Genomic DNA, 26,222 nt, shown 5'->3' with positions numbered 1-26,222 from the left:
CCCGGTTTACTGTGGGACTGCGAGTCGCGGCAGCTCCCTCTGCCTAGCCTCTGCCTCTCTGTGTCAAAGCCGCACACAGTTCCCGGTCTGCAGAACACCTGGGGTGGGAGTAAGGGTGGAGGAGTCCCCAGGCCCTGGAGCCAGAAGGACTGTGTTCGAGCCCCGGCGGCCTCAATCAAACGACAGCCTCCCTGAGCCTCAGTTTCTCCATCTGTAAAATGGGGATAGCAGCAGAGCTCCACCTTGCGCGTTTCGGGAGGGACAGGTGCAGGCGCGGAAGAGATACCAGCGAACTGGGGGCGCTGGTGGAGGGAGACTTCGTGGCCGGAAGGGACCCCGGAGGGCGGCCAGGAGAAGGCGGCCCCATGGTCCCGGCCGCCAGCGCCGCAGAGCTGCCGGCAGGTGCGCGCCAGGGGGACGGTCCTGGGCCGGGACGGACACCCCGCCCGGCCAATGGCAGGCCGCCGTGTCCGCGCGGCTGCCCAATCGGCGCGGGCTGCCGGGTCCGGTGGCCAATGGGAAAACGCGGGGGGCGGGAGTGTGTGTGAGTGTGTGTGGGGGGAGGCCCTCAGTTTGGCTCACGGGCCGGGTGAGGGGCGCGGGGGCCGGCCGGGGGTGGGGGGAGCGCTGGGCGGGGAGCCGCGGCCGCGCGGACGGCCACCCACGTCGCACCCCTGCGCAGGCCGCGCGCCCAGGTGAGCGCGGGCCAGGTGAGCGCGCGCCCAGGTGAGCGCGGGCCAGGGAGCCGGACCCGGACGTGGGTGCGGGGCCGGAGTTCCTGCGGGGATCCCAGCGGGGGCCGGGCCGGGGAGTCGGGGCCCGGGTCAGGATCAGAGAGCGGGGCCCCGGGGTCGGCCCTCGGTGCTGGGGGGTGGGGGGCAGCCCGCAACCAGACCCCGAGGCCGCCCCACCCGCGCGCCGCAGCACCGGACCCCGCGGGCCAGCGGGGACTGGGCCCTTTGTGCGCGGCCTCTCGGCCCTGCGCGACCGGTCCGGAGCACCCCGCACCGCGTCCCCTCGCCCAGGCCGTCCGTCTGTCCGTCCGTGCCGCGCGGGGCCGGGCAGCCACGGAAACTTTCCTATGGCCCAGGGGCAGCCGGGTCCGGAAACTTTCCTGAGGAGACCCGCCGCCCGTGTGGGGTCCGGAGCAGAGGGCAAGGGCAGGCAGGGGGGCGCAGGCCGGGGGTCTTTTTCCGGTGCCCCTTTTGCACATCCCCTCTCCCCCCCCCCCACTGCCTCCAGACCCATCCGGGAGGGCCTTTCCCTGGCCCTTAAGGGTGCAGGGAGCTGGGTGTCCCCAGGGAATCACCCTGGGCAAACTGGGCCAAAATTCTGGCCTTCTGTTCAAAATTTTAAAATAATTCAGTTCTGGGTGCTTCAGTGTCACCGATCATGACCCACGTGGAAGGGCCTGGGTCAGTGTGGATACGGGACAGGGACTCGTTCTTCGTAGACACAGCCTATGTTGTTCCTACAAAGAAGTGCCCGGATGGAGGTGGTGACGCACACCTGGCCCCCACCCCGCCATGCCCTGCTCACCTTGAGGGACTCACCCAGGTCAGCGTCTGTGAACCCACAGGGTCGCATGACATTAGGGGTGGTGCCTGCGGGGGAAACTATGACAGGGAAGAGCTCCTTGGGGGCCAAGTGTCATCCGTTCTGTGCTCAGCTGTATCTCAGCCCAGGATAGGGCTGGGGGCCTGTGGCAGCCAGGCCCCAAGAGGGGGTCTGGGCCAGGTACCCATGAAGGTGCACCTGTCCTCTGTCGCCTGCATTCCCATCACTGCACCCAGGCCCTGGGTCTGGGGTCCACCAGCACCCAGCACAGGTGGGCACGGGGGACTCACTCAGCTCACGGACTCACCTGAGGGGTTCACCAAGGGCCCAGCCCCCCAATTCTCCCGGCTGAACTCATACTCGGACCCCTGCCCCATCCCCACTGTTGAGGCCAACACCCCCTTCCAGGTGACCTCCTCAGCCCCTTCCTGGTCCCAGCAGCATTTCTGCAAGGGTGCAGCTGCAGCTCTCTCCCCTTGTGCTTCCCAGAGATTCATGGCAGGTCCATTACTGTCCCTTTGCCCCAGTAGTTGCAAAGTAGTGCAATTGGGAACCCGGACAGCGGGGTCCTGTGCACCCCAAGAGGAGCCAGGAACTCCATGCAACCTGTAATGGCCAAGAGCACCAGGCACCCCGGAGATGGCCAGCCCCTTGCCTCTGTCCCATCCCCTGTCCCAAGGAAGGAAGGGGTAGAGATGACGGGAAAGGGCTCATTCTGCAAACAGGGCCCGGGGTGGAGACTGGGGCTGCTAGGGCATGGCGTGTGGCCAGGGGGAGATTCTAGGGTGCCTTGGTTAAGGGGCTGGCACCCCAGAATGGGGAGACCTGGAGGGCTGCCCACCGCAGCCCACTGCACTGGTCAGGAGGCCGAACCCAGAGGAGGCACTGCCCACCCAGCCCCCTGCCAGGCCCCAGCTGTCCCCCCTGGAGTGGCCGCCAGAGGGCAGGCGGAATGTCAGGAAGGCGGGACAGGCTCCCCCGGGTCCCCCTGCAGCCAGCTCCCATAGAGAGGCCCAAGCTCTGCCCCCTCCACCACCTGTTGAGGGGTGCAAGGGGGAGCCCTGATCCTTGATCCCTGGGCAGGCTCAGGATCTGAGGACCAGGTGGCTGGGGGTTCCAGTCCCCAGGAGCGGGAGCCTCCCTGTAGCTGCAGGTTATGGACAGGGCCTGGGGGAGGTGTCCTTTGCAAGAGGAAGAGCAGGGCTGGTGGAGCTGGGTGGGCGGCTCCTGGGAGGCTCGTCCTCATTTGGGATGAACACAGTAAGGGGGTGCAGAGGCTCCTCCTCCGGGCTGGTGACCCCGCAGCCAGCAGCCAGCCCCATGTGAGTGTTGGAGGGGTTCTCCCCAGGATGGGTAGCCCCACCCCTGGACATAAAGCCTGTCGCTGTTTCTGTCTTTGTGACTGTGTGTGTCCCCCAGGTCCCTCTGTCACCTGCCCTTCCCCACAGAATCACAGCAGTGACAGGGATGCCTGCAGGACAGAGTCCCCCATTTCCTAGCCACCGCCACCCCACTGCTCCTCCCCCTGCAGAAGCCCTCCCTGTCCCCACTCTGCCCGCAGACACGGCCACCCCCTTTGCACCCCCGTCCTGTGTGGTGTCCGGTTCACGGCCTGCCCCCCACCCTGGGCCTCTTGTGGCTGCTGAGTGCCCCACTGGGGGTCAGGAAGGCCTGTGTTCAGATCCCGGCCCAGCCGCTGCCTTACCCCGACTCAGTTTCCCTGTGTGTTAGGCATGGATGTAAGGCCTGCTTCAGGTCAGTGAGGGCATGGGGTGCACCCTGCCCTTTCGGGGTGCTGGCACACAACCCCTGGGGAGAGGCCGATCTGAGCAGAGGTCCCCGGAACCACCCCGGCCAGGGCGAAGACCAACTCCTGAGCCTTCAGCCGCAGGGTAGGGGCTGCATCCCCTCTGCCGCTGGGGGTGGGGGCAGAGGGTGACCCCTCGAGCACTTCTGCAGCCGTGACATACCCACACACACGTGCACACACACACACACAGTGCATATATGCACATGTGCATGCCCTGCACCCTGATGCCTGGCTGGCATCCCACCCCCCACTTGAAGCCCACCCACCTCCCACCATGTGGGGGGTGGCCGCTGTGAGGCAGGAACACCTGTCCTGGGCCAACCAAATGGCCTCGTCCACAAAGGAAGATTGGACACAGGCTGAGAACAGTTTAGAAAACACAGAGGGACTGAGAGGACAATCACCCTTTACCAAGCACCCCCCCAGGGATTCCCCCCTCCCCCCCGCAGCCTAGACTGTCCCCACCTGCCTGTGCCCTTGTGGGAGAGGGGATGTGTCCCCAGGGCCATTGGTCATGACAGGGTGGCACCCCGGGGTTCCTTCTTACCCGTGGGGTATGGGGTGGGTTGCTGCAGGCCATGTGGTGCCCCAGAGGCAGCCCGTGTCCCCCTCTGGCCAACATGCCATGCCATGCCTGGGGCTCTTGTGCCAGGTCATGGCTCCAGGGGCTGGCATGGGGGTCCCCAGGTGCGGCCTCACGTGGTGCCCTTTCTTTCCCCACAGGAGCAGGACTGGCATCGGGACAGGCTGATCCCCCCTGCCAGGGCAGGTGAGTGTCCCAGGCTCGGCCTGGGGTAGGAGGAAGGGGTCCCTCCCCTGAGTCCCCCTCATGGGCCAGCAGTGTCCTGCAAGTCCGTCGGGCGTGGCTGGCAGAGGGAGGCACGTGGGTCCCAAGCAGTGTGTGTTTCTGGGCAGCCACCAGCTGGGGCGGACAGCAACCATCAGTGTAATGTCAGGCTCCAGGGAGGAGCCTGCAGTGGGGGGCAGCCTGGGGAGGGACACGTGCTTCTCCTTAAAAGGCCAGATAGTAAAGTTGTGGCCGCTGTTGTGGGCGGGCAGGAGTGGCCATGGACAGCGAGTGAGTGCACGGGCCTCCCGACAACCGGGGGCCGCACTTCGGTGATCTGCAGCCACCAGTGTTATCTGCACATGCGACTTTATCTACCTATTTGCTCCTCCTGGCTGAGCCTAATACTCAGGAAGCCTGGTGGGGGCTGGTGACCCCCAGTGCCTGTGAGGGGTGGCGAGGCGTGGCCTGCAGGGGCCCTGACTTGTCACTTTGGCTGCACACTTGTCATTGCATCCCCTCTCATATGGGCTCCTGGCCCCCCAGCTGGCCGGACCCGAGGATGGCACCTGCCGTGCCACTCCCAGCCCTGCCCCTACGGGTGCCCAGCCAGCCTTGCCCACAGAGACGTGTGTTACCAGTGTGGGGTCCTGGCCCACCCAAGCGTCCCCATGCCCAGGGCTGCAGGGCAGGTGACAGGGCCACCCGCTCCATCTTACCTATTTCCAGGGACCCTGGACTGGACGTGGGAGATTGCCGGCTGGTGGGAGTAGAGCGGAGGGTGGGGCAGGACAAGGCGAGAACCCATTGTCACCCCACACCCTGCCGGCGGGTAGCCCCCCAGCCCAGAGCCCAGTGGCCCAAGTGGATCTGAAAGGTGGTGGCGCATAGTAGGGCCAGAAAGTGGGTGTGGGGCTTACACTGATACCTGGCTCCAGGTGAGACGTGCTGGGGGGGGACGGGGTGCCCCTTCCCTGCAGCCACGCCTGCTCTGACACCACCACCAAGAAGCCCACCCAGCCTTGCCGTCTGCTTGCAGACCCTCCCACCCCCCAGCGTGGGTGTGGGCATGTTCCCTGCTGTGGGAATGAATTTTGTACATTAAAAGCTATTCTTTACCTATTTTTGTGCCCACTGCAAGTGCTTTCTCAGCCCTTTCATTTTGGTTTACAGTGTTTAAAAACTATTTTTCAGAGCAGTTGTAGGTTTAGGGAAAAATCACGCAGAATGTAGAGAATTCTTGTACTCTTCCCAAACATACACACACACACACACAGGCTCACAGTATTTTACAGTGTTTTCTTTTTTAATTTTTTTATTGTATAGTATTGCATATATACAAAGCAAAAAAAGGAAAAAGCAATAGTTTTCAGAGCACTCTTCAATAAGCGGTTACAGGGCAGATCCCAGAGTTTGTCATGGGCTACGATACCATCCTCTCGGATTTTTCCTTCTAGCTGCTCCAGAATATAGGAGGCTAGAAGGAATATATATATTTTTTATCATCACAATTGATTTTTTTCTTTCCTTTTTTGCGAAAAATAACATATATCCAAAAAAGCAATACATTTCAAAGCACAGCACCACAATTAGTTGTAGAACAGATTTCAGAGTTGGTATGGGTTACAATTCCACAATTTAGGGTTTTGCTTCTAGCTGCTCTAAGATACTGGAGACTAAAAGAGATACCAATATAATGATCCAGCAATTGTTTTCATTTGTTAAACCCTACTGTTCTAGTTTGCTGGCTGCTGGAATGCAGTATACCAGAAACAAAATGGCTTTTAAAAAGGGGAATTTAATAAGTTGTTAACTTACAGTTCTAAGGCTGAGAAAATGTCACAGTTAAAACAAGTCTATAGAAATGTCCAATTTAAGGCATCCAGGGAAAGATACCTTGGTTCGAGAAGGCCGATGACTTTCAAAGTTTCTCTCTCAGCCAGAAGGGTACATGGCGAACATGGCACCGTCTGCTGGCTTTCTCCTGGCTCTACAGAAAGGGACTCTCTCCAAAATGTTTCCTCTTTTCAAGGATTCCAGCAAGCAACTCCACCTTCAGTGGGTGGAAACACACCTCCATGGAAGTCATCTCATCAAAAGTTACCACCCACACCAGGTGGGTCACATCTTCATGGGAACAATCAAAATGCTCCCACCCAGCAATATTGAATGAGGATTAAAGGACATGGCTTTTCTGGGGTCCACCACAGATTCCAAACAGCACACCTCCCTTCTCTGTACAACTCCACCATCACCTTTGATCTTTCTGTCCCTCTCTTTAGGGGTATTTGGGCTATGGCCATTCGAAGTTTTTCATGTTGGAAGGGGCTGTCAGTAATATGGAGTAGGAAGATGGAACTAGCTGATGTTCTGGAGAGGCTGGGCCCTCTAGGTTTCAGGACTCATCTGGTCCAGGGACCCATCTGGAGGTTGTAGGTTTCTGGAAAGTTACAGTAGTGCATGGAACCCTTGTGGAATTTTATATATGGCCCTAGGTGTTCTTTAGGATTACAGTGGTTTTTTGACATTTCAAAATCGTTACGTTCTTGGGACAGTCTGCCAGGTTTCTTGTCCTTTGTCATCCCATTGGTTTCTGTGTGGTCTCCTAGCGTGCAACCTGGGACCCGTTCAGGCGTCTTTTCTTACCGATATTCCCACTTTTCTCTCTGACGTCTTAAGATTTGCTCTACCTGCAGTTCATTGTGACATAAAGGCGAGGTGGGAATTGAACTCTCTTTTTACAGTCATAGTGGAACCCCTTCTCGGCTGTTTCCTGCCACTAGGAATTAGAAACATCCTGGCGTAGTGCCCTGGGTTTTGGGGGGGACGGGGGGGTCGCGGCAGGGTGCTTAGCCTGCACCCCACTTTCATTTTTGATGTCTGGTGCGTGTGTGTCGCCGGCGGTGGGTGGGAGTATGGCCTCTCGTGCCATGTGCTGCGGCTGTGGCCGCTCTTCGCTCACCCTCCTTGGACTGTGCCAAGGAGGGGGGTCCTGCCTAGTCTGGCCTCGCTGCATCTCAGGGTTCTCATGCACCCCCTCTCCTCCAGTGCCCTCGTTTTCCGAGAACAGAGTGACCGCGGCCTCCTTGCAGGGCCACTGGGATTGGACTCATGGGTCATTCCTCGTTGGGGATGACGAGGGAAGCATGAGTCCAGGCTGGGAACCCCAGGAGTGCCCCGAGTCCCTTGCCCTGCCCGGAGCCCATGCTTTGCAGGAGGGGAAGGAGAGAGAACATTCCATGTGGCACGTGTCTGCCTCTCACCAGCTGTCACCTGTGCTTGTGTCCTGGGCCACATGAAGGGCTGGACACACGAGGTCTCCCATGCCTGGCCGCTGAGCCATGCCACCCCCACCCCGATGGGCCACACCCCAGCACCCACCTCCCCCCACCTGCCCCTCCTGCCTCGCTGCATCCCTGCCCCTGCAGCTCCCTGTCTGGTCCCCACCTCGGGCCTCCCTTTGTCACTCCTGCCACGGTCCCCACCGGCTGTCCCTGGACTCAGCACAACGAGGCCTCTCTGCTTGGGTTCCCATGCGGTGGGGATACCCCATGCTCCAATTTGGGGAGCCCTTGGACCCCTGCAGACCACGTCTCACCAAGCCAGTGGTTTACAGTCAATGACTTTGATATTTCAAGTTGGTCTGCGTTGACTGTTCCTTTCGCAGGGTTTTTGTTCTCCCTGGAATCCGAATTGGGGTGCCTGGTCATCTGCACCTGGCAGGATAGTGTGGGTGCAGGTGTGGCTCCCCCACTTGGGGCTCCTAGAAGTGGGGACACTGGTCTGGTTACCCCATGATCCAGCCGACCCCTCACCAGACCCGAGCCACGGGGTCTGGAGGGGCAGGGGTCTCGGCCCCAGGCAAGACCCCCCACCCCCTTTGCACAGTGGCATCTCCCCACACTGAGGGCCCTGTCACCCCAGGTCTGGGGGCAGAGGCAGGGCCTGGCAATACCCCCCAATGTGCCCCCCAAGTCTGGCCTAGCAAGGGGGAGGTGAGGCAGGGGCTGCAAGCTAAGCAGCGCAGAGTTAGGTGGTCACAGTGCTGGCACCCACTGCTGCAAACTTAATTGTTTTTTTTTAAACTTTTTATTTACTTTCCGGAAACCTACAACCTCTCCAACTGGGTCCCTGGGCCAGATAAATTCTGAAATCCAGAGGTCCCAGCCTCTCCAGAACATCAGCTAGTTTCATCTCCCTACCCCGTATTATTGACAGCCCCTTCCAACATGAAAAATTAGAATGGCCATAGCCCAAATACCCCTAAAGAGAGGGATGGAAAGATCAAAGGGGATGGTGGAGTTATGCAGAGAACATAGGATTTAACAAACAAATATGATTGCTGAATCATTATACGAATATTTCTTTTAGCCTCCAGTATCTTAGAGCAGCTAGAAGTAAAAACATAAAATTGTGGAATTGTAACCCAGGCCAAACTCGGAAATATATTCTACAACTAATTGTGGTGCTGTGCTTTGAAATGTATTGCTTTTTTGTATATATGTTATTTTTCAGAAAAAAGAAAGACAAAAAAGTCGATTGCGGTGATAAAAATATATATATTTAAGCCCTCTAGCCTCCTATATTCTGGAGCAGCTAGAAGGAAAAATCTGAGAGGGTGGCATGGTAGCCCATGACAGACTCTGGGATCTGTCCTGTAATCACTTTTTTTGAAGAGTGCTCTGAAAACTATTGCTTTTTTCTTTCTCTGCTTTGTATGTATGCTATACTATACAATAAAAAAGTATTAAAAAAACTTCAAACATTCAAAAACTTACCAAAAAAAAAAAAAAAAAGGATTTATCTGTTTTAGCAGTATGTATAAAAGTAATAAAAAAAAATACATGGGCTTTTGTGCCTGACCCAAGATTGGCAAGGCTCATGCATGCTGCAGTGTGTTAGAACGCCACTCCTTTTTATGGCCGGGTGACAACTGTGTGAGCATGCCACTTTGGCTTTATGCAACCGTTATCTGATGGCCCTGTGGGTTGTTTCCACTTTTTGGCCACAATAATGCTGTGAACACTTGCATACAAATTTTATTATGGATGTATATTTTCATTTCCCTTGAGCACATGCACCTAAGAGTGGAATTACTGGGTAATATGTTCACTCTAGGCTTACCTTTTTTTCTTTTTTTAACATGTTTTATTAGGAGATACAATATATATACAAAAAAGCCAAAGATTTCAAAATATGTTGTAACAGTAGCTATAGAATAGATTTCAGAGTTTGGTCTGGGTTACAGTTTCACAGTTTTAGGTTTTCCCAGGTCACTGGAGACTAAAAGAAATCTCACTATTAGGGTTCAGCAATCATACTCATTTGTTACGTTGTATCTTCTCTGTTGCAACTCCTCTTTCTTCTTTGATCTTTCTCCCTCTCTTTAGGGGTATTTGGGCTATGCCCATTCTAACTTTTTCACGTTGGAAGGGGCTGTGGATAATATGGGCTAGGGAGATGGAACTAGCTGATATTGTTAACCAGTTGTATCAGTGTAATATCTTTTGTCTCAATTGATGAACCAGTATTCCTATAATTATATTATGTACCAAAGCCCATCATTTACATTAGAGTTCAGTCTTTAGGTTGTATGGTTCTGTGAATTGTTTTTTTGTTTTTAAACTTTATTTTGGTAGCAAACATACAACATAAAATTTCCCATTTTAATCCCTGTCAATGCCATGCTGCCACCACTAATTGTCTACTGCCAAAACTTTTCCATCACCTGAAACAAAAACTCTTTAAGTTTCCACTAAACAATAACTCCCCATTTCCCACACCCTCCCCCACCCCTCACCAGCACCCAGTAACTTGTGTTCTAGTTTCTGCCTCTAGGAAGTTTCATGTTCTCATATTTTCACGTAAGTGAACTCATGCAATGTCTTCCCTTTTGCGTCTGGCTGATTTGACTCAATGTCATGTCTTTAAAGGTAATTCCTTTTTTTTTTTTTTTTACATGGGCAGGGACTCAGAATCGAACCCGGGTCCTCTGGCATCGCAGGCAAGCATTCCTGCCTGCTGAGCCACCATGGCCCACCCGGTAATTCCTTTTTAAGACTGAATAACATCCTAACATCCCATTGCATGCATAGACCACATTTTGTTTACCCATTCATCTATTAATGGACATTTGATTTGCTTCCACACTTTGGCTATTGTCAGTAAAGCTGCTAGGAAAATTGGTGTTTCTGCTCTCAATTCCTTGGGTCTATATCTAGGAATGGGATTGCCCGGGTATATGGAAATTCTACACTCAACTTGCTGAGGAACTTGCCAAAATACTTTCCATGGCAGCTGCACCATTTTTCATCCCCACCACCAGTGGACTAAGGCTCCTCTTTCTTTGTGACCTTGTCAGCACTTGTTTTCCATTTTTAGAAAACTACAGCCATTCTCATGGGTGTGAAGCAATGTCTCATTTGTGCTTTGATTTGCATTTCCCTAATGGCTAATGATGTTTAGCACCTTTCCATGTGTTTATTGGCCATTGGTATATCGTTGGAGAAATATCTATTCAACTCCTTTCCCCACTTTTAAATTGTGTCGTTTGTCTTTTGGTGGTTGAGTTGTGGGAGTTTTTAAAAATATATACTGGATATTTGACCCTTATTATGAGATATATAGTTTCTAAATATTTTCCCCTTGTTCTGTAGGTTGTATTTTCACTTTCTCAGTAATGTCCTTTGATGCATAAACATTTTTCAGTTTGATGGAGTCCAATTTATCTTTTTTTTTTCTTTTTGTGCTCATGCATTTGTTGCAGGGTCTCACAATCCAGTGCTAATACAACGTCCTGAAGATTTTTTCCTGTTTCCTTCTGGGAGTTTTATCATTTTAGTTCTTATGTTTCAGTGTTTGATCCATTTTGAGTTAAAATTTTTTATATGGTGTGAGGTAGGACTCCACTTTCATTCTTTGGCATGTGGATATCTAGTTTTCCCAGCACCATTTATGGAAGAGGCTGGCCTTTACTCATTGAGTGGACTTGGCACCACCATACAAAATCAGTTGTGAGAGTTTATTTCTGAGTTCTCAGTTCTGTTCCATTGATCACTTTCTTAATTTTTCAGGCTCCAGTCACAAATACCATCCATTGGGTTGGTTTAAACAACAGGAATTTTTTGGCTTATGGTTTTGAGGCTCAAGGAAGCCTAAAATCAAGATTCTGGAAAGACTTTCTTTCTCCCTGCTGGCATTCTGGAGCTCACTACCTGCAGTCCTTAAGGTTCTTGGCTTGTAGCTCTGCCTCCCATCACATGACAATGTCCTCTCCTTTTTTTGCCATCTGTCACTTCTAGGTGCTCTCTCTAAGGTCAACAGTGAATCCAAATTATGACCCACCCTGCTTCAGTTGGGCCACAGCTTAACTGAAAAATCTTCAGAAGTTCCTGTTTTCAATGGGTTCACACCTACAGGGACACAGATTAAGATGAAAAACATGTTTTGGTGGAGTACATAATTTAACTTACTGCATAGTCTGTATGTCTTTGCTTGTGCCAGTTCAACTCTGCTCTTTATCTCCTTGAGTAGTATTGACATCTTCACTATTTTTAGCCTTCCAATCCATGAACATAGAATGCCCTTCTATTATTTAGACCTTCTTTGATTTCTTATGGCAATGTTTTGTAGTTTTCCATGTATAAGTCCTTTGCATCCTTGAATAAATTCATACCTAGATATTCGGTTATTTTAGTTGCTATCGTAAATGGAATTTTGCATGTTGATCCTGTACCCCTTTGCTGAGTTTATTTATTAAACTCTACTAGCTTTTTTTGTGAGCTTTTTAGGATTTTCTCTGTGTAACATCACGTCATCTGTAAATAAGGAAAGTTTTACTTTTTCCTTTCCAATTTGAGTGCCTTTTATTTATTTATTTTTTTCTTGCCTAATTACTCTGGCTAGAACTTGCAGCACAATGTTGACTAACAGTGGTAACAGTAGGTATCTTTATCTTGTTCTTGATTGTAGAAAGAAAGCTTTCAGTCTTTCACCATTGAGAATGATGTTAGCCATTGGTTTTTTCAGATAGGTCCTTTATCATGTTCAGAAAGTTTCCTTCAATTCCTGGTTTCCTGCTTTTTTTTTTTTTTTGATCATTGGGGCACTGGCTTTTGTCAGATACATTTTTTTGCATCAATTGAGATGAACATGTGTCTATTTTTTCCTTCATTCAATTAATGTGGCATATTCAGTTGACTGATGTTCTTATGCTAAACCACCCTGGCATTCCTGGGATAAATTCCACTTGGTCGTGGTGTATAATTCTTTTAATGTGCTGTTGGATTCGATTTGCTAGTCTTTTCTTGGGGATCTTTGCATCTATATTCATAAGGGTTATTAGTATGTAAATTTATTGTCTTGTACTGTCTTTCTCCAAATTTTTTAGAGTTTTTAGAGTGATGCTGGCTTCATAAAATGAGTTAGGAAGTGTTCCCTTTATAATTTTTTGAAAAACTTTGTGCAGCATTGGTGTGAATTGTTCTTTGAGAAGTTGGTAATATTCACCATTGAAACCATTTGGTCCTGGATTTTTCTTTGTCGGGAGGTGTTTGATTACTGATTCTCTTTATTGTCTGTTATAGTCTTCTGTTTCTTCTTGAGTCACTTTAGGTAATTTTGTACGTTTCTAGGATTTTTCCATTTAATCTAGATTATCTAATTTGTTGGAGTTCAGTTGTTCCTAGTATCCTTATATAGTCCTCTTTCTTCTAAGGGGCGAGTAATAACATACCTCCTTTCATTTCTGATTATAATTAACGTAGCCTCACTTTTTTTTTCTTTGTCAATCTAGCTAAAGGCTTGCTAAATTTGATGATCTTTTCAAAGAACCAGCTTTTGGTCTCATTGATTCTTTCTATTGCTTTGCTGTTCCCTATTTCATTTATCACTACTATTTATTATTTCCTTCTCCCTACTCACTTTCGGTTTGGTTTGCTCTCCTTTTTCTAATTCCTCCAATTGTCTGGTTAGATTACTGATCGGAGGTCTTTTTTTTTTTTCTGTATTAATGTAAGTATTTACAGCTATTAATTTCCCTCTGTGCACTGCTTTCACTGGATCCCATAAGTTTTGGTACGTTGTGTTTTTATTTTCATTTGTCTAGAAATAATTCATAATTGCCCTTGTGATTTCTTCTTTGACCCATTACTTGTTTTAGAGTGTACTGTTTAATTTCCACATATTTGTGAATTTTCCTTTTCTCCTCCTTTGTTGATTTATAGCTTCATTCCTCTGTGGTCAAGGAAGATTTCTTTTGTGTGATTTCTGAATTTTTAAGTTTTTTGAGGTGTGGTTTGTGACCTAACATAGTTTGTCCTAGAGAATGATCCACGTATGCTAGAGAAGAATATGTGTTCTACAGGTTTTGGGTGACGTGTTCTATATAAATCTGTTAGGCCTAGCTGGATTGTAATATTGTTCAAGTTTTCTGTTTTCTGTTGATCTTTTGTCCATTATTGAAAGTGGTGGTATTGAAGTCTCCTGCTATTGGTGTAGAACCGTTTTCCCCCATGCCTGTCAGTGTTTGCTCATGTATTTTGGGTATGTGTTATTAGGTGCATATCTATTTATAATTATTATATCTTCTTGATCAACTGACTCTGATGAATATATAGTTTCCTTTTTTGTCCTTTGTAACAGTTTTTTACTTAAAGTCTGTATTATCAGATATTAATAGAGCCACACCAGTTCTCTTTAGATTACTGTTGGCATGGTATTTTTTCCCATCCTTTCACTTTCAGCCTACTTGTATCTTTGAATTTGAGCTGTCTCTTGCGGATAGCGTGTAGTTGGGTCATGCTTTCTTATCCATTCTGCCAATCTCTGTTTATTGGGTGGAGAGTTTAGTCCATTTACATTTAAATGGAAAGCCTTTCTTTTTCCATTTTGCTATATGTATTTTTTTAAAGTTTTATAACTTTTCTATCCCTCAATTCTTGCATTTTTGTGTTTAGTTGATCTTTTTTCAGTGTACCATTTAGAATGCCCTCTTGTTTCCTTCTGTTTTATATTTCAGATATTTTGTTTATGGTTACCATGAGGCTTACATGTAATATTATAAATTTATAACAGTATGCTGTTTTGAAACTGTTATGTACCCCTAGAAAAGCCATTTTCTTTTTTTTTTTTGGCTGTCAAATGATCTTTTATTGAAATATTTTCCTTTGAAGTTCTTAACTAGATGGGCATTCCACAGCACCACTGTTGATATCATCTATGATGTCATGAGGGTGGCGGCCATCCACATTGCAACCCACTGACTGGGCAGTCCCCAGGATCTCTTTAATGGTTCCAGAGAGTTCTCTAGCTAAAGATTGGTGCCGCATCTGTCAGGCAATGTTGACAATTTCATCAAAAGTGATATTTCCACTGTGCTTAATGTTTTTCTGCTTCTTCCTGTCTCTGGGTGGTTCCTTAAGGGCTTTGATGATCAGGGCAGAGGCAGAAGGTACCACCTCAATCTGGGCCTGTCTGTTCTGAATTGTCAGTTTCACCGTAATCCTTAGACCTTTCCAGTCACCAGTTGCCTTGGCAATGTCATCACCAACCTTTTTAGGAGACAGACCGAGGGGACCGATCTTGGGGGCCAGGGCAGACGTGGCACCGACTTCCCCACCGGTGCACCTAAGGTACACGACTTTGATTTTGTTGGGGTCGAACTTGGGCGACATGGTGGAGGCGGCTGGTGTCGGATGAACCCAGATGCGGGACGACCGAAGAAAGTTGCACCCTGGCCTCCTCCGAGCCAAAAGAAGCCATTTTCTTTTAATCCTGATCCAATCTTGTGGGGCCAGACCTACTGTTTAGGGTGGAACCTTTGATTAGATTGTTTCCATAGACACTGACCCATTCACTTGTGGGTATGGCCTTTTGATTAGATAGAGATTTGATTTCACCATTTAAGTGGGTCATGATTAGTATATTGTAGTCCTTTTAAAGGGGAAACATTTTGGAGAAACCTCAGATTCAGATGCAGACACAGACATTTAGAAATGCAGAAGCCCCAGGATGTTGACACCAACAGCTGAGAGAACCAACAGAGACACAGATATTTGGAGTGCCAACAGAAAGAGCAGACATGGACATTTGGAGATGTGGAGCCCAACAAACGTCACCATGTGCATTCCGATGGGATGCTAAGCAAGCAGGGAGCAGGTGCCCGATTTGTCTGTTTGGACTGGTGCTCTCCTTCAAAGCTTAGTTTTCCTAACAATGAGCCTGAAGAACAACCCAAGGCAAAAGCATAGGTCCCTGAGTATGCCTATTATCTTCGGCATGTGCTCACAGCCTTGGGAACCCTCCGTTTGCATGGATTCAAGTGTTCTGTGCCTTTTACTTGATTCAGCACTCATCCAATGACCACAACCCTTGAATTGCTTTCAGAGCTCTGAGCCTGTTCTGTCATTTTTCACTAGTTGTTTGAATATTCTGTGTAGGTGACAGAACCCTGGAGCAATTCATTCTGTCACCGCAGTGATGTCACTCCTCTAGACTCAGTTGGTTGAGTTTTTAGGGACTCACATCTCATTTGCGTGTGGTTGGTTGTTTCATTGGTTTGATTTTTATGGGTTCACACCTCACCTCTTTTTGGTTTGCTGGGGTTTAGTTTTTATAGACACACATGTGGTCTCTTGTTGCTTTGGTTGGCTGGTAGCTTTGGTTGCCTTGGTTTTTAGGGTACTCACACCTGATCTCTTGCTGTTATCAGCCCCCAGGTAATAAGTCTCCTGAAACTGTGGAAAATGCTTTCCACACAAACAGCTGACAAGGGACTGAGGCAGGGCTAGCAAACCCAGAGCATCCCATCCTTGCTGAAAAGTCGACACCATATCTCAGCAGCTGGTATTCCCACAATGACGCCACCCTTCAGGCTTGGGAACTGGCACCTAGAAGGTGGCTGGGAGCCTCTGCTTTCGCTGGGGCAACCCCCGACTTAAATCCCAGCAACAGAAGCCAGGGATCCCTTGGATTCACCAGACTTCACAACCCTGGAGCTTTTCTCTTCTTTTTGTTCTTACAGCAAAACTGTTCCTTATGGATAGTTCAGGGCTCCAGGGTCACCTGTGTTCCCTGTCTCTGAGGGAAAGTGCAGGATCATGGGGTCCAAAAACCCGTAACCTTCACCATGATGTATCCTTAAGGAATTTCAGAACTAGATTAAATTTTTAAAAGACCTCGAGGCAAGGTATTGGGTATTCCTTAGTGTCTTAGTTTCCCTCTAACACAGTGGCTTAAAACTACAAAAATGTATTATCTCCCCCTTCTGGAGACCAGAAGTCAGAAGTCAGGATGTGAAAAGGGCCATGTTCCCTCTTAAGCCAGAAAGAGAGCTCCTAATTGGCCTCTTTCAGCTTCTGGTGCTTTACTGGTGATTCTTGGCAGTCTTCAGCAATCCTTGGCGATCCTCGGTGATTCTCGGCAATTCTCGGCGATTCTCAGCCATTCTCGGCATGCAGCTGCAACACTTTAGCACCTATCCCTGTTGTCACACAGTGCTCTCCCCTCATCCATCTGTGTCTAAATTCCCCTTTTCTTATAAGGACACCACTGAATGGATTGCAACCCACCTGTTTCGGTTTACTAAAGCTGACAGAATACAATAGACCCAAAATGGGTTGGCTTTTACAATGAACATATATTAGCGTACAATTTGCAGTCATAAGGTTGCAAAAGTATCCCAGCTGAGGCATCAACAGTAGATGTCTTCTCTGAAAACCGGTTACCAGTGAGCTCAGGTTCCTCTGTCAGCTGGCAAGGCACATGGCTACATCTGTTGGTCCTTCTTTCCCAGTTTACTTCAACTTCAGGCTTCCCTTCCTGTGACTTTTTCTCTAAACTTCTCTTAATTTCTTCTCTTATAAGGGACTCCAGCTGGAGGATTAAGACCTTAAGCCCTTGAATGGGCTGGGTCACATCTCAATTGAAAGACCCTCATCACAGTTTCCCACCCACAACAGGTCTGCACCCTCAGTAATGAATGAAAAGTCCAGGGCCATTCCTGGGGTATAGAATGGGCTTCACATACCACCCCACCCTCTTCTAGTTCGACCTCATTTTAACTAATCACATCCTCCTCACTGACCCTATTTCCAAACAAGACCATGTTCCTAGACCCGGGACAAGGAGTTAACCTGTGTTTTCAGAGGACACAGTTCTACCTATAACATCTGCTATCAAAGGGTTTGCAATAAGAGAGATGAGAAGGAATGGTTGGCAGCAGGCATTCTTGAGTGACCTGGCCTTTCCAGGGTGTTATCCTTTCTTTTCTGCTCAAGCAAATGCCATGCATTGGGTTGCCTTAAACAATGGGAATTTATTTGCTCACAGTTTCAAGGCTAAGAGAAAGTCCAAATCAAGGCATCATCAAGGCAATACTCTCTCCCCAAAGACTGGTATTCTGGGGCTGGCTGCTGGCGGTCCTCGGGTACTGGGCTTCTCTGCATGGCGGCCTCTCCTGGACTCTCCTGTCTCTCCCACGTTCCGCTGAATTTCAGCTTCTTGTTTCCATGGTCTCTCTCCCTCTGTCTGAATTTCATTCTGTTTCTAAAGGGCGTGAGTCCTTCATGATAATGGAAAGGGTAAAGGCTCATCGCAGGGTCTTCCTTACAAAGGGTCCACACCTGCAGGAATGGACTGGGTTTAAGGTCATGTCCTGGGGTACACACAACTCCAAACACCACAAGGGTTGTGGACAGCCTGGTGGATCAAGTGGACCCCGATTTCAGCGTGGCCTGGGGGTACCTGGCAGAACACAATTAGGGCCAGGCACATCCCCTCCCACTCCTGGAAGCGGCCACAGCACATTCAGAGGGAGCTGGAAACACGAGCCGGGCTGGCTTGAAACTCATGTACCCCAGAAAAGCCATGCCTCTTTAATCCTCATTCAGTATCATTGGGTGGGATCTTCTGATTAAGCTGTTTCCATGGAGATGTGACCCACCCAATTGTGTGTGGTAACTTTTGTTTAGGTGGTTTCCGTGGAGATATGTCTCTACCCTTTCAAGGTGGGATTGCTCACTAGAGCCCCTGTTCTAGTTTGCTAGCTGACAGAATGCAATATACCAGAGACGGGATGGCTTTTAAAAAGGGGAATTTAATAAGTTGCTAGTTTACAGTTCTAAGGCCAAGATAATATTCCAATTAAAGCAAGTCTATAGAAATGTCCAATCAAAGGCATCCAGGGAAAGATACCTTGGTTCAAGAAGGCCGATGAAGTTCAGGGTTTCTCTCTCAAGTGAGAAGGCACATGGCGAACACAGTCAGGGTTTCTCTCTCAGCTGGAAGGGCACATGGCGAACACGGCATCACCTGCTAGCTTTCTCTCCTGGCTTCCTATTTCATGAAGCTCCCCAGGAGGCATTTTCCTTCTTCATCTACAAAGGTGTCTGGCTAGTGGACTCTCTGCTTCGTGGTGCTGCAGCGTTCTCTGCTCTCTCTGAATCTCTCATTCTCCAAATGTTTCCCCTTTTATAGGACCACAGTAAACCATTCAAGACCCACCCAAATGGGTGGAGACATGTCGTCACCTAATCCAGCTTAACAACCACTCTTGACTAAATCACATCATCCAGGGAGATGATCTGATTACAGTTTCAAACATACAGTATTGAATAGGGATTATTCCACCTTTATGAAATGGGATTTTGATTAAAACATGGCTTTTCTAGGGGGCATACATCATTTTAAACCAGCGCAGCCTGTTAAGAGGGAACCATTCTGGAAAAAATTTCAGCGCCAACAGAGCCCACACAGCTAGACCTTAGGAGATGAAGAAAGAAAACACACCCAGGGAAGTCATTTTTTAGGGAAAGCCAAGAGAGAAAGCTAGCAGAGGTCACCATGTACCTTCCCAGCTGAGACAGAAACCCCAAATGCCATCAGTCCTTCCTTGAGTCAAGGTGTCTTTATCTGGATGCCTTAGTTTGGACATTTCTATGGCCTTAGAACTATAAACTTGCAACTTAATAAATTCCCTTTTTAAAAGCCAACCCATTTCTGGCAGCTATAGCAAACCAAAACACCATAATGAGATTAAGTTGTATAATGCCGTATAAAGCTACATAAGCTTCTTGTAGCATTCTCAGCTTTCTGGAGAGGAAGCGCAAAACCTGCATTAAGATTCCCACTCAGACTCTCACCGCTCACTGAAGGTCTCCTGGAGTGAGGATCGCTTCCAGTCTTTTCTTTTTCCTATGCCTCCTCCTCCTTCCCTGGGAATCCCTGTGATATGGAATTTAGGCCTCTGGGGTCTCCCTTTTATGTCTTTCTTCCTTTATTGTTTCTTGAATTTGCTTCCCCCCCTCCCTCTGTGCTGGTTTCTGCAGTGGCCTGCCTGCTGTGTGCTGCCTCTGCCCCATTTTTTCCTACCTTTCCATGGAATCTGTGTTAGTTTATTAAGCTGCCGGAATATGATATACCAGAAATGGAACAGCTTTTAAAAGGGGAAATTTAATAAGTTACAAGTTTACAGTTCTAAGCCTATGAAAACATCCAAACTAAGGCATCCAGGGAAAGATACCTTCATTCAAAGAAGGCTGATGGGGCTGGAACACCTCTGTCAGCCAGGAAGTCACATGGCTGGCATCTGCTGGTCCCTTGCTCCTGGGCTCCATTGTTTTCAGCCTCTGTCCCTATGGGGATTTCTCACGTTGCTTCTCTGGGGCTGGCTTTCATCTCTTGGCTGCCCTTGGCTGTCTCCAGGTTCTGGCTTGCTTAACATCTCATGGCAACGTCTGCTGGGCTCCAAGCAGCTCCAAATTTCTGTGTCTCTGTTCTGAGCTCTCTCTCCAAAATGTTTCCCCTTTTAAAGGATGCCAGTAAACTAATCAAGACCCACCCGGAATGGATGGGGTCACATCTCCCTCTAATCCAAGGTCACACCCACAATTGGGTATGTTATCTCTGTGTAGATGATGTAATCAGAAGTTTCTGCCCTATAATATAGAATCAGGATTAAAAGAATTGGCCTCCCCCCACAGGAAAGGGTCAGGATTGAAACATGGCTTTTTTGGGGTACACAGTAGATGCAAACTGGCACAGAACCCTTTTCACTTTGGGGTGCTCGTTTTGTCCTGTTTTGGGTCAGCCTTTCGAGGACGCATGTCAGCAATCGCCTTGTAAGAACTCAGAGGAAGGCAGCTCTGTAGTCCCCGAGGCAGCAATGTCTGCCTGCTGCTGAGATGCCACTTTCTGCAGGCGGTTGCATGTCCCACCTACCCCAGAGGAGCCTCAGGTGGGGGTCAAAGCACAGGGACCTTGCAAACTGCAGTGTTAGGGCCCGGCCCGGCCTCGGAGCTCCTGCAGGGCATGCCTGCGGGTGCATGGGTGAGTCCCCGTGGGTGGGTGTGCGTGCACTGTGGCCTATATATGCCCATGTGTGCACAAGTGCGTGACTAGGAGGACTGGATGAGTGGATGTGCAAGTGCGTGGGTGTGCAAGGGAGTTCTGTGTCTGCGCGTGCATATGGGTATGTGCACATGGGTGTGCACACCTGTGTGTGCGCTCACGAGGGTTTATCCACATGCCTGTGTGCACATGGGTGAGTACATCTTGTGTGTGCACATGGCTGTGTGCACGTGGATGTGTATACCTGTGTGTGCATGTGGGGGAGTTGTGTGCCTGTGTGTGGGTGTGGGTGTGTTCATGCTTCTGCGTGCGTGCATGCGTGTGTGTGTGTGTGTGTGTGTGTGCATGCATGCCTGTGCCTGTGGAGGTTTGAGGAGGCCCCCAGACTGTCAGCATTCCTTTGCAGTTGCCCTGCCGCCCACCCAGCCAAGTACTGCCTCCAGGAGGGTCTGGTATGTGAGGACCCAGACGGGGACATTGCCGGGCTCCAAGTCTGTCCCGGGGTGGGGGTGGGGTAGAGCCCCTTTCATTTGCATATAAAAGGAGGGCTTTGTGCCTTCCCTAAAGGCTGCTGCGCTCAGACCCTACCCGTTGCCAGGGGCACTCCCCAAGCTCCTCTGAGCACTCTGAGCAGAGCACTCCAGGAGCAGCTGAGCTGGCTCCCATGTGAGGGCTGGAGTGGGGCAGCCGGGGTTGGGGGGGGTGGGTCAGCCAGCAGCCCCGCATCCAGCCTGGGCTCTGGGAGGGAGGGGGCATCTCAAGGAGTCAGGGCTGGACCAGAGGAGAAATTGCCCCCACCCCATTGCAGGCCCCCCCTCCTCGGCCAGGGGTCTGGGCTGGGGGAGGGCCACTGTCTCGAGGGAAGGGCAGTGGGTCCCCCCTTTTCCCTGCACGCCCTCGGAGTTGGGTCCTGGAGGCCTCTGGGGATGCCTCCCGGGGACCCCAATGTGCCCTGCCTTCCCTTCACATGCCCCCTTGGCCAGAAGCCCCCCCCAATCCCCGTGCCTCAGCCTCTCCGGCCTAGCAATGCCCCCTAAAGTCCCCGCAGTCGGCCAGGACCCCAGTCTGCTGCCTGCACCCAGCCCCACTGCCCAGACCGCAGCCACGGACCCTCGAGGGGGAGGCTGCCCCACCCCCAACTTCGCCCGGATCCTCCGGGTGCTGCTTGTTTAGCCGTCCCCCCCCACCATGGGCCGGCACCCATTGGGTGCTCAGACCTCGTCCCTTGATGCAGGAATGAGCGACGGAGCCCCCCACATCTGCCAAGCCCTCCCCACCCCTTCCCACCGCGGGCCTTACCCTGTTTGGGTACCTGCAGCCCCCGGGGGGCCAGTGGGGGGTTAGCTGGGGCATTGCTGATGTGTTTGGGCAGGGTCAGAAGGTCCCACGGTCTGGGGGGGCGGTGATGGGGGGGAAGCCGCGCTGGGAGGGGCTCCGGGGGCTGCTGCTGACCCGGGGAGGTGGGTGCCTGTGTGTCAGGGGTGGCCCCCTACCAGGAGCTGCTGGAGCTTCACACAGTGGCCCGACTCCCCCACCGGGGGGCCAGAGCTGCCGGCTGCCTGGGCCTGTACACGCCCAGTGCCCCCAGCTGAATCAGCAGAGCCGTGGAGGGTCAGGCCGAGGGCGGAGGAGGGGCAGCGCCTGCTCCAAGCCCGGTCCCGGAGGGCAGCCAAGTGCCTGGTCAGCAGCGGCTAACAGGGCGGGGGGGGGGGGGGTGTGGCCCCCCACTGGCTTCGGGGCCATGCTGAGGCTGGTGTCCCCAGGGGCTGCAGGCCGGCCGAGCCCCCTGCCCTGGTCCGGAGAAGCATGGGCAGGCCCTGGGGGCTTCCAGCCTGGCCCAGCCCAGCCTCTCCCAGAAGTGGGGCCCCAAAAGTTGTGGGTCCCCTCTCACAGCCTCAGCCCCCCCCCATCTGGCCCCCTGCCAGTACACAAGTTCTCTGGGCGTTTCCAGGCATGGGGAGGGTGTAACCTTTCTGCAGAGCATATCCCCTCCCGGAGGCCTGGGGGAAATGCCAGACATGCCCCCCAAAACCTCCCCAAGTCTGGGGGCTCAGGGCCCTCCTTGAGGGAAGGGAAGCCCCCCCTCCCACCTCGCAGGCAGCTGGGGTGGCTGGCCTGGGGCCCCAGACCCCTCCAGGCCACCAGGCCCTCCTACCCAGCTCTCGGGTCTGGGGTGGGGGTGAGGGGTACCTCCTCGGCCCCCAGAGGCTTATTGGTCTATGGCTCCCAGGGGCTGCCACCCCCCCACCCCACCGCCCCTCAAAGGGACTTTGTGTCGCCACAAAGAGGCTCTGTCCATCCCGCAGGAGCTGGGATGTTGCTATGGTGACCGAGAGGAGGGAGAAGAAGGGGGTGCACTACCGAGCGGTGGCAGGGGGAGGGCAGCGTGCGCAGAGGCGCAGCTGCCCCCTGCTTGGCTGGACAATTGACCCACACCTGGGCCTTTTGGGGGACATTGGAGTGCCCCGTACCCCCCGATAAGGGCTGCCCCAAGCCCTGGCTCTGTCCCTACCTGGCTGTCATGCCTCAGTCCCTTCCAGAAGGGACCACCCCAGAGCCCGGGGGGTGTTGGCTCGTACCTCATAACTCCCCCCACCCTCCAGCTCCCAGTCTCCCCAAAACGGGGGCTGAGCAGGACTCTGCAGGTGGGGTGGGGAGCACGCAGGTGAGTTGAAGGCCGGGTGTCAGGGTGGGGGTGCTGCTGGGGGCCACAGGCCAGCCCACCCACCTCACCTCCCCAGTGGAATCTTGGGAGTCGCCTCCTCTGAACCCCCCCCCCCCCGAGTCATGGTCCTTGGTAGATGGAATTGGGGGATGCAGGAGATACCCCTGCACTGCTGGGACCCCACTGGCCCCACCCAGCCCTCATGTCCCCCCAGCGGCACCCTCCACACACCCACCTTGGTCAGACCCACGGCCCCCCCCACCTCCCTGAGCTCTCCCCACCCCAGCAGGAAAGCCCTCCGTCCCCAGCGGTGTTTCCTTCCACTCTTCCCTTTTGTGTGTGAGGGCGCATGACCATTTCCAGGCACCACGTCGCTAGTTTGTGACCTTTCCCTGCTTGGGTTTGGGGTCCTGGGACCTCCTTATTGCTCGACGAGGTCGCCGCTTCCTTTCAGGGGATCACTTCTGCTGGACGTTACGAATATTTGGATCCCAGTTTGCCAGATGGCTGTGCATTTTCTTTATGGCTTTTTCCCGCCAGTTTTGACGCGGAAACCACACACTGCGTGTGCCCTCCATATGTCCGGGGCCGTCCAGAAATTCCCAACTCTTCCAAAGCCAGAGCGGGCGCCCTTTCCTTGGCCCTCTCCTGCGCTGAGCAGTGGCAGGGAGTGACCCCTGGTACCTCTGCTCCCTGAGAACTGAGACACTGCACCCCCCCCCCCACCCCGGCTCTCCAGGCCTCTTCCCCTCACCCCCGGCCTGGCCCGGCCCTGGCCGTGACTTGCCCAGGTGCTCTTGTTAAAGCTCTGGCCTCAATCTGGCTGCAGAAGGGGTGACAGGGTGAAAGTGGGGGCGCTGGAGAAGCCAGCAGGCAGGCGGGGGAAGCGGGTTTGCACAGGCATCTCCCACGGAGTTGGGGGGGGGGGCCTGGCACTTCCAAGTCCTGCTGGCACCATTTGCTCCCCATTGAGTTGGGGTGCAGGGGCAAAGGGCATTGGTGGAGTGGGGGAGGCACCAGCTGGCCACGGGGTCCCCTGCCCTTCTCGGGGTCTGCCCGTCGCTGGAGAGAGGGGTCCGGCCTGCGGTCGCCTCCCGCCTGCCTCCCCCACCGCCAGCCTGACCCTAAGGAAATGCCTCTAATTCCTGAACCGAGTTTGGACTCAGGCCCCATAATTTGATTTTCCAGAGTGGGGTTTGGCGTGGTCTCCTCCCGGGGAGGAATGTCTCGGTCGGCAAGAAGATGTCAAAAGTCGGTTTCGGTTTCAGGGGAAGGATTGGTCTCCCCCTACCCACAAGTTGCTCTGTCCGTGTTCTCGCTTTTCCTGGTGGAGGTGGGAGCCGTGGGTGTACCCCAAGGGCTGGGGGCCCGGCCTGCCTCCCCCCAGGGCAGTGCCTCAGACCCTGGCCTTGCCCCCCTGCCTTCCCCACATCCATTCACCCGTCCACCAGCCAGCCCCCTCCCTCCCAGCCCCTCATTCTTTCTCCAACCTGCCTTTCACTCACTCATCTGTTCCCCCAGCCAGCCAGCCTCTCACCCACCTACTACCCTGTCCACCCACCCACCCATCCATCCATGCCTCTGTCAATGCATGCACCCTCTCATCTATCCACTTTTTCCCAACCCATCCATCTATACTCCCAACCATCCATCCATCCCTCCACCTATCTGTCCACCTGCCCACCCATCCACATTCCCCCAACCATCCATCCACCCATCCATTCACCCACCCATCCATCCACCATCCCCAAACATCCATATTTCCACAACCATCCATCCACCCATCCATTCACCCACCCATCCATCCACCATCCCCAAACATCCGTATTCCCACAACCATCCATCCATACACCAACCTATCCATTCACCCATCCACCCATCCATCCACTCACCCATCCATCCACCATCCCCATCCATCTACTTACCCACTTACCCTGTCCATCCACCCAACCATCCAACCATGCCTCCACCCACCCACACGCCCTCCCATCCATCCACATTCCCCCACCCATTCATTCCCCCACCCATCCATCCATCCATTCACCTACCCATCCACCCACCTACCTTGCCCATCCACCCACCCGTCCAACCATGCCCTCATCAATGTATACACCTTCCCATCCATCCACATCCCCCAAATCATGCATCCATATCCCCACCCATCCATTCATGCACATACCCAGCCATCCATCCATTCACCCACCCATCCACCTACTTTCCCACTTACCCTGTCCATCCACCCACCTACCCATCCAGTCATGCCCTTATCAACCTATATAGCCTCCCATCCATCCACATTCCCCCAACCATCCATCTATACCCCTCATCCATCTGCCCACCCACTCACTGATCCATGTACCCATCCATCTATCCACTGTCACCCATCCATCCATCACCCATCCACCCATCCACCCACCCACCCACCATTTACCCACCTACCCACCCATTCACCTATCCACCCACCTATCCACCCACCCACACATCCATTCACTCATGCAATCTTGCCTTCTAGCCTTCCACTTCTCTGTCCATCTGCCAATCATCCACCCATCATCTACATGTCTGTTCTCCCATTCTATCCCACCACTCATTCATCCACCCTCCTCTTGTCCAACCATCCACCCACTTGTCTGCCACCTGCTTATCTGGCCATCTGCCCTCCCACCCTCACCCCCGCCCCATCCTCCTGTCAGGCCGCAGGCCTCAGGCAGCCTACTCACCTCCTGTGCTCTTCTCCTGCTCCCTTGCCCAAAAGGGCTCAGAGTGGGTGGGCAGGAGGCTCTTGGCCCAGGGCTGGATGCCCAGTGGGAGCAGAATCTGGCTTGTTTCTGCAACTGGGTTATCATTTGTATTTTGGGGTTCTGTTTTTTTCAGGGCTTAACCCCAGCCCTGTCACTCCCAGCCCTGCCTCCCCCACCCCCACTTCAGCTTCCCATTCATGTTTTCTGGCTTGGACACTGGCCTGATGACATGGCCCTGGGGTAGGGTCATTCCTGGGCTGCCCATCACCCACTCCTAAACCTCATCAGGCCTCAAATTTCTCCTCATTCAGTGGG

The 26,222-nt window shown here is 52.2% G+C and overlaps 1 pseudogene; it reads right to left on the bottom strand.

Annotated features, from left to right (window-relative positions):
• Positions 1 to 14,268: 14,268 nt before the first annotated feature.
• On the bottom strand, positions 14,269 to 14,907 carry LOC143682322 (large ribosomal subunit protein uL11 pseudogene; annotated as a pseudogene).
• Between the last annotated feature and the right edge of the window lie 11,315 nt (positions 14,908 to 26,222).

This window comes from Tamandua tetradactyla, chromosome 5, assembly GCF_023851605.1.
Source record: "Tamandua tetradactyla isolate mTamTet1 chromosome 5, mTamTet1.pri, whole genome shotgun sequence".
Classification (NCBI taxonomy): Eukaryota; Metazoa; Chordata; class Mammalia; order Pilosa; family Myrmecophagidae; genus Tamandua; species Tamandua tetradactyla.
The sequence above is the reverse complement of the archived record's forward strand: the minus strand, read 5'-3'. Positions and strand labels throughout refer to the sequence as shown.